At 42.3% G+C, this 8,603-nt stretch overlaps 1 protein-coding gene across 4 annotated transcripts in view; it reads left to right on the forward strand.

Moving 5' to 3' along the window:
- Positions 1-651: 651 nt before the first annotated feature.
- Positions 652-8,603, forward strand: part of GBF1 (golgi brefeldin A resistant guanine nucleotide exchange factor 1) — a 151,932-nt gene continuing 143,980 nt past the window's right edge. For 2 of the 4 annotated variants that reach the window (XM_014583328.2, XM_014583329.2), the window contains exons 1-2: positions 652-976; positions 1,015-1,060. The gene's annotated coding sequence lies outside the window, so the exon portion shown is untranslated. The remainder of the gene's footprint in view (positions 977-1,014; positions 1,061-8,603) is intronic. The other 2 variants (XM_027767400.1, XM_027767401.1) reach the window with 1 other exon arrangement.

Raw genomic sequence — 8,603 nt, forward strand, 5'->3', positions numbered from 1 at the left:
AAAGAGTTGGTCTAGTGGTGAGGACATCGGGGTCTGTCTTTCCGCTCTGCTATTAAACAGATATGTGAGTCCCACTCTGGGACGTCGATTCCTGTTCTGTAAAGTGAGGAGATTTGAATGACATATCCGAGGTTTTTGCCACCTTCTGTTTACTGCTGGAAGGTAGGATAGTAGTAAACGACGAAGAAACCGAGTTCAGATGAGACAGACACACCTATGAGAAGCCAAAACGGACCAGGCAGACGGGAAGGGGTTGGGCAGAGGGTGTGGAATAGACTGTTTTTAGGACAGATGGAGCCCAGAGTAGCCGCGAAAGGGAATGATCCTTCTAGGGACAAGGTAATGGTCCGGATGACTTTGATAGAATGTGGCTAGGGTAGTAGGGGCGCCCGCTCATGCGATCAAAACAGACCCCGCCCCCTTTCTAGCAAATCGTAGCCTTACTCCCCATAATGCCCAGCAGCCACTGCCAAACCACGCACTGCAACCGAACTCTAATCTAACTCCACCTCTCCAACCGCCCAAGCACAGTTCCTCACTTTTATTGGTTTACATCATTGTCATTCAAAGAGTCCTCGCAGTCGTTGGTTGTCTTCTACCTACCCCTTTCTTTCTCTCGTTAATCTCGCCTCTGTAGGCACTACCCGCCTCGTAGAGTCAATCTTCTTTCTTCTATTGGATAACGAGGTTGCCACTTTTCACGATGCTGAGCTATGATTGGGTGTGCGCAGCAGAACTCGCGCAGTTACCAGGCAGCGGGCTAGACTGAGGCTAGTTACCACGTCAGTGAGCTGACAGGGAAGGTAGCCGGCTCCACCGCCCGTCCCGGCCGACTCATCCTGGCAGGCTGTGCGGTCCCACCCTGACTTCGGCCTCAACTTCCAGGACAGGGTCTCTTTCCTTTCTCTCAACTGCCACCAGAGGCGGGAGAATCGCTTGAAGACGCCTCGGGACCCACTTTGGACATGAGCAGCGGCTGCCGGGCCCGGGGCGAGGCCCCGCCCTTTTTGGCGCCTGCCGGTCCTGGGACTAGGCCCCGCCATTTTGGATCTGCTGACAGGTCAGCGAAGTCTCTTCTTGGAGTTCTAGGGTCGCGAAGGCTGCCCTGACATGGCGATAGAGAATAAGGGAGAAGGGTGTTTAAGTTGGACGAGACTGGGTGGGTTAAGGACGCAGGAGGCTGGAATAAGACGAGGGAAGGATTGTTGTGAGAGTGATCTGAAAGGTGTGCAGGGGGCAAAGGTCAGGCCCCTGCCACAGCAGGGGCGATTAAGGCTCTGATTTATAATCCCTTTCTGGTACCCGAATCCGTTTTCCTGTTTTCCTAGGCTTAACCTCGTCTTCAGCCCCTCTTTTCCGGAGCTTTCTGCATCCTAAAAAGCTCAGTCCTCAAAAGCTGCAAGTAAACCTAAGGAATACTGTATGCACTCTGAAGAGTTGGTTTTCAGAGCTTAGATATGAGTCTCTCTAGAATCTGTGCAGCGTTCACTTCTGTGTGACCACCTCCTTAATACAACTGAACTGCCTTGATAATGCTGGCTGATGAACTAGTGTAGCCTCGACTCAGGTAGTCGGAGAATGTGTGGAAAGGTTGAGGCCAGCAGCAAGGGGAACTGGGCTATGAGAAGGCATTGGTCTAACAGGGCAGCTCAGCTGCCAGGCCATGTCTGTATGTAAACTTGGTTTTATCTTCTGGGCCTGTTTCTTCCTTTTTACAATATATTTACAGGTATTCTCTTCTAGTGTTTTTTTTTTTTTTTTTTGGTTGGTGTTTTCCCCTAGATCTTTTCTTCCCTTGGCCTAAGGAAGTGAGGTTCAATCACAAGGAAGCCACTCTATTATTTGACTAAGAACAGAGGGATTTGAACTCGGGCAAAATCTGGTACTGTTGGCCTAATGTTTTTAGTGGTTAAAAAAGTCATGAGTGCAGAATGAATGATGGAACATGACCCCAAGGAGTGCAGTTTATGACACCGTGATAACCTTTGATAAACTGCTGTGTTATAAGCCTGTGAAAGTCCATCAAGGGTAAGGGGTGATTTTAGAAATTGGGGGTAGTGTAGATAGTTTTTTTGTGTGTGCACAACATAGAAACTTGTATGCCTTTAATTCAGGTATACAAAGCACTCTTGAAGGCCCTGTGGAGGGTAAAAATGGGAAAGTTTACTTTGGGATTGCTTAGTCGATGTAGTTTTTAAAGTATAGTAGTAGCATGCATGTGCAATGGCCTAGCTAGAACATGTACTAGTGCTAAAAGCAGAATCAACCTAATGCTTTTTGGCATGTAGTGGGCACTCAAAAAGTGTTATCTGTACCTGGGATTAGTTTTAATACGTGATCAGGACTTGTAGCCTAGTTCTGGCTCGGAAATCAGAACACTTTGCTCTTGTGCTTGGTGCGGCAGTAACAAGGGGGATCAAAACCTCATAGTGTTAGAAAGGACAATTATCCTAGGTTCTTGGAGTGACAACTCAGTTTCTCCTACCTAATAAATGCCTTTTGCACTCCTGAAACTGTGTTTGTGTGTGTGTGTGCCTGTACACATATATGTATGTGTATTGGAAGGAGGGATAGAATTTATTGTTTACATTTATTGATTTAAAATAAGAAGGATGAAACTGGTACAGGAAACTATTTGCATTTTAACTTGATCTAAGGTGCAGAGTTTCCAAACAGTAGTTGAAAGTGACAAATGAAACAGTATAGTTAGCCCAGGAAGTATCCCGGTTTGGTAGGCCTGCTTTTCTGGTCTGGGCCCTGGCCCTGTTGAGTTGTTATGCTTTGCATAGTAGGTGATCTGGTCTCTGAGCAGGTAGCGTGACCAATCCAGCATCTTTCCTGTTGGGCCTGAGGATGACTACAGAGGCATCAAAGATATCCTCTTTCTCTACTTAAAAAAAGTCACTTTCTAAATAGGAATGATTCTAGGTAGAAATAATTTTCTAGACAGGAATAATTTTCTCCCCCATCTACAAATCAGAAAATTTGTTCTTCTTTCAAGACTTGTATTTGAGCTTCTTTTTCATGATGACTATAAACAGTTTGTTCTAATCTTGACAGTGATGCTCATTGGCACAGTGGAAACTCAGGTTGTAGACACCATCTCCTTAGTAGCTGGGCACCAAATCCCAGTCCTCAGAATTCCATTACTATTTCACTTCCTTGTGTTTCAGAAGTCAGGATGACTGCCACTTTTAAATAATAACTTCATTGATAGAGTACTTAGGCTACTGTGGGCAGGTAAAGAGGAAGAAGACACAGTTCCTGTTAGAAGGGACTAACTCTATTTAAAGAATACTTACTGGAAAAATCATCCTAGCCTTTGTACGTGACTTCTAACTGATTGATTACATACCATCCCTGTGGGCTGGTGTGACTGATTAGAGTGATTTTGTTATTGGGGTAATGGTGGTGTTAGCTGAAGGGAGGAGGGGAGGTTCATTTTACCCTCAGGCTGTAAGAGTTATGTAAATGTAATAGGTTACAGTTCAGCTTTCATTTCCCCTCTGTATTTCAGTGTATCCAACTACACATAACTAATTAAATGAAAATATAATAGAACAGTGTACCACCATGGAGCTCTAGAAGTAGTGGAGATGATCGTGGAAGTAAAGATTTATTCCAAAGGTAGTGGAAGTGATCATCGAAACACTATGTAGCAGTGTGGTATAGATGATCATGGAAGTGTGATGACAAAATAATGATTTGCCATCATATAAACCAGAGGTTACAGGCTTAAATGCCTAAGTATTAGGCAGGTAATGTGAATTAATAAAGTGAGTCAGGTGGTACTGTGTTAGGATGTCTTGGGGACCATGATATATAGGAGAGCCCCTGCCCTTACTTAAAGGAGACAGCTGCTACTTATTCAGCAGATTGTTACTGTTTGAGAATGTGGGCACATTAGGGCCAATCTTTCTATTTTTTTCCAGGAGAAACTGGAAATCTTGTTTCTTTAGAGACAGGGTCTTACTTTGTTCCCCACTGATCCTTTTGCCTTAACCTCCTGAGTAGCTAGGACTACAGGTGCACACCACTGCACCTAGCTTATGCTTTTTAATTGTTGGAAACCAAATAAAAAAAGTAATAATAAAGCCTTTTCTAAACCAAACAAAATGTTTGTGTACTGGATTCTGCCCAGTGGCCACTGGTTGATGACCCCTAATATGCAAGTTGAGTAGGCCTTATGAGACTTAATTTCCTGCAGTACTCTATCCCTTTGTCTTACTCTGCCGGCTGATTTCATTCTTATGCCTTGGGTACCTTCAGTGGTTATAAGATGAGAGAGAGAGAATCTTTGTTTCAATTTTCATTTCTAAGCTGATAAAAGGGACAGCCGTGGACATCAGTGGCTTATCTTGTGTATAGTTCTTGAGATAGTCTAAGACTCTTCACAGAGGGAGGAGATGGCATGGCAGGACTAAAGTACACTGGTCACCTGCTTATCAGGTTTGGGAAGTTTTCTAGTTGTGTCCTGTCAAGCTTTTTTCCTGGTTTGACTTTTTCTTACCTCCACCCTTTGAGTAAATTTCTTGAGCCATTAAATTGTTTACTAGTTTAGTAATTCTTGATCACTTTCAATGAAGCTTGGATTGTTATGTCTTCCTTGGCCAGCTCTGGAAATGTTATAAGCTCTGCATCATTAGTGCTATTTTGGACTATTCAAGGGGTTGAATGAATGTAAACCTCAGAAGGGCTTACTGAGGATCATTCAGCTCCCTGGTCGTTTACCCTCTTGGAAAGCTCATCAGAGCTTTCTCAGTTTGTTCAGACACCTGGGCATTATTAAAAAGAAAAACACTGAGTCTTTGCCTTTGGAGAATCTATTTGCTAATTGGAGAAGGACAAGTTTTAAAAGAGGTTAATAAAAAATTAATTTCTTTCTTTCTTTCTTTTTTTTTTTTTTTGATTTTGCTATAGGATGTGTGCATTTGCCAGGGCCAAGGGAAGAGAGAAAATGAGAAATAACCCCCCAGGGGGCATGACTACACCGTAGTCCCTTCTCTAGTCTCCTCTCAGGGTTTTGGGCACACACACATGCACCTGGTATGTTTTTCAAGCTGCAAGGCTCAGGACTTGAACTGCATAGCCAGCCATGTGTGATCTAGTGCCTTACTCCATGGCACCTCCCAGCCCACCTTAATTTCTTAAGTGATTCCAAATAATTTAAACAATAAAAATAATTTGAAACACACACACACAAAATAATGGTCATGCCATAATCCCCTCTTCTTAATTTTTCTACCCTGTTGGGATTTTGGACATGCACACATGCCCAGTGTGTTTTTCAATCCATGGGGCCCAGATGTGAACCATGGTTGGCCTTGTGGGATCTGACTCCCTTTTTACCTCTAGGCTTTGGGGCTAGCCCTCATTCAGTGGTATTTATTGATCATTTTTCTTACTGTGTATCAGGCATTGTGGATAGAAAGGTGAATATATCATAGTCTCTTTTCTTGAGATGCTCATAGATTTGCTATAGAGATAAGCTAAATGCAATTTGTTAAAATAGAGCTGTGTACAAATGTTATGGAGTGACACAAAAAATGGTACTAACACTTTCTGGGAGAGTGGTTAGCTAGGGAAGACTTCACAGAGCAGGTATTATCATAAAAACAGCTAACATTTATTAGGCATTAATATCCCATGCTATGTGCTTTATAGGCTTCTTACAACAAACCAATGAGGTATTACCTTCATTTTACAATGGAGAACTGTAAGCTGAGGTTCAGGAAGGCTGAGAAATTTGGCTAAGATTACATAGGTCATAACAGTCAGGACCGGAGTTCAAGTCTATTCTGACTCTGAAGACTGTTCTTGTAACCACTGTGGTATTCTGACTCCCTCATTGACTTGGATGAAATGAGTAAGGCTTACCAGTTGGACAATAGTGGGGAAACTATTCAAAACAGAAAGGGAAAAAGCAAAGAGGCAGCAAAGAAAGACCATGGCTTCAAAAAGAAGGAATGTCTTATGGTCTATTTTGCACATATAAAGAACTTATTAAGCATGTATGGAAACCAGTGTCTCCTACTCATCAAGGTCTATTTTGCACATATAAAGAACATATGTAGCATGTATGGAAACCAGTGTCTCCTACTCAGCTTAAAGAAGAGAACAACATCAAAACTGAGGCTGTATGTATGTCCTTCCCTGTTAGTCATTGTTTCCCTCACGCCCTGCTTGTTGCCAATATTCTAAATATTTTTAGTTTCTCTGGGGTCCTAGAAGTGAAATTGCGAGATAAATGATATCTTTTGCAAGATACAGGATGTTTTGCAGGATAATGCCAAATTGTCATCCAAACTGGTTGTATTACTTTTGGTACTTTAACAGTCACTTGGTCTGTATTTTTATTAATTTAGGATTATCAGAGTTAACATTTTTTGCTATTTTGGAGGTATAAAGTGGTATCTCAATGTAATCTTTTAAATAATTTTCCTGATTATTATGAAGTGAGAAATCACCCCCTGGGGGGATGACCATGCCACAATCCATTCTCTTCTTGGGTTCTTGGGTATGCACGCACATGCACCTGGCCTAAGTTTAAGCCACTGGATCCGGACTTGAACCGCAGTCAACTACATGGGAGTCCAGCGATGTAGTCATTTTACTATCTGCTGGTCCTGAAATAATAATCTTTTCATGTGTTTATTTGCTATTTTTATTTCCTATTCCGTGAAATGTCTATTCTATTGATGTCACTAGCTAATTTGGGGCAGTAATCATATGTCTTCTTACATGTTTCTGGTGGTTATTATATATTCTGGCTATTATTACTTTACTAGTTATATGTGTTACAGATATTTTCTTCCAGGTTGTGACTTACCTTTTTCCACTTTTTTATGTTGTCTTTTGAACAAATATCTCTTTTAGCATGGTTGAATTTGTCATTTTGGATTTTTGGGGGGAGGGAGCCGCTGTGCTTTTTATTATTTAGGTGCTTCTCCCCTATGCTGAGTTTATACAAATATTCTCATAAATACTCTAAAAGTTTTCAAGTTTTGTCTTTCATATTCAAATCTAATTAATTAGAAATAGAATTTTTGGTATTCCATGAAGAAAGGATCTAATTTACGGTTTCTGTCCTGCTTTTGTTTAGGTCTAGAGGGAACTGCCAGTTGATATAGTGACTCCTCCTGTTAGGGTAACTGGGATGCTTGAAAGCACCAGGGAGATGCTGTAGATCCAGCTTTAAACAGGCAATGCTTTCAGAAGACTTTAGTTGCTTGGAGTCCCTGGCCAGTGGCTAGGGACAGTTCACTATTAACTATCTGGTTCTTCCTTCCATGTTATTTCTGACGCGAGGTAAATCTCAAGTTCTTTTCCACTGTACTTATCTGAGTACTGTGCAGACCTTTGTGACTTGTGACAAGGAATTCTTGGCTATTGGTTGTCAGACAGCAAGTGATTTCTCCCAGCTTCCTGTTTGAAGCTGAAGAGCAGATTCTGATGGGAAATTCCCTGGGTGAGGGGAGCCATGTTCAGGGGCTTGGAAGGAAATTAGGCAGCTGCATAGTCCTTGAAAATAATTCCTCTCTATTCTCTAGATGTTTCTTCTTTTTTTATATTAATGAGAGAACTCAGAAAGAGACAGAAATTTAGAGAGGATAAGAGGGAGGACGAAAGTTTTTATTTTATTTTAAATAATTATTTTATTTGGGGGACCAGCAGTTAGTGTAATGGCTATGTCGCTGAACTCCCATGTAGTCGACTGCAGTTCAGTCCAAATAAAATAATTGGCATAATGACTATGTTGCTGGACTCCCATGTAGTCGACTGCAGTTCGAGTCCCAGACTCGGTCGCTTAAACTCACGACGAGTACATGTGTGTGCATGCCCAAGATCCTGAGAGGAGAATGGAGGAGAGGGGATTGAGTTGTGACCATCCTCCTGGGAGGTGATTTCTCACTTTCTGTCTCACTGTCTCTCTGACGAGTGCATGTGCCCTATAGCAAAAACCTCTCAAAAAAAACTTATTTTACTTAACTTTATTTATTTATTTATTTTAATTTGACCAGAGAGGGGCAGAGAGAGAGGGAAAGTGAGAAAGTAAACTGCCAGGTCCAGGACTTGAACCATGGTTGGCCATGTGGGAATCCAGCATCTCCAACCACCACACCACCTGCTGGCCCTAAAAGGAAAGCGAGAAATCACCCTACCTCCAGGGAGGATGGACATTTTGCAATCCCTTCTCCTCCATTCTCCTCCTAGGATTTTGAATACGCATGCACACATGCCTGGCATGAGTTTGAAGCCACCAGGTCTGGACCTTAGGCTGCAGTCGTCCATGTGGGAGTCCAGTGACAACCATTATGCCATCTGCTGGTCCTGAGAAAGGTATTTTTGACAGGGTCTTGCCATGTCATAATTCTCCTGCCTTAGCCTCACAGTTAGCTAGGACTGGTCTATTTTTGGTTGGCCAAAAACTGAACCCTGGGCTCCCATGTGGCCTTAGCCAATGCACAGTAGCACTTCTCATTTCTGCCACCTCAGCTAGGCCTGAGGTAGATGTTGTCACTTTACTGAGGAAAGAAGCTTAAAATGATGATTATTTTACTTAGATCTTTGCTTTTTTTTTTTTTTTAATTTTTGTTCACCAG

Source organism: Tupaia chinensis, unplaced genomic scaffold, assembly GCF_000334495.1.
Source record: "Tupaia chinensis unplaced genomic scaffold, TupChi_1.0 Scaffold144255_1, whole genome shotgun sequence".
NCBI lineage: Eukaryota > Metazoa > Chordata > Mammalia > Scandentia > Tupaiidae > Tupaia > Tupaia belangeri.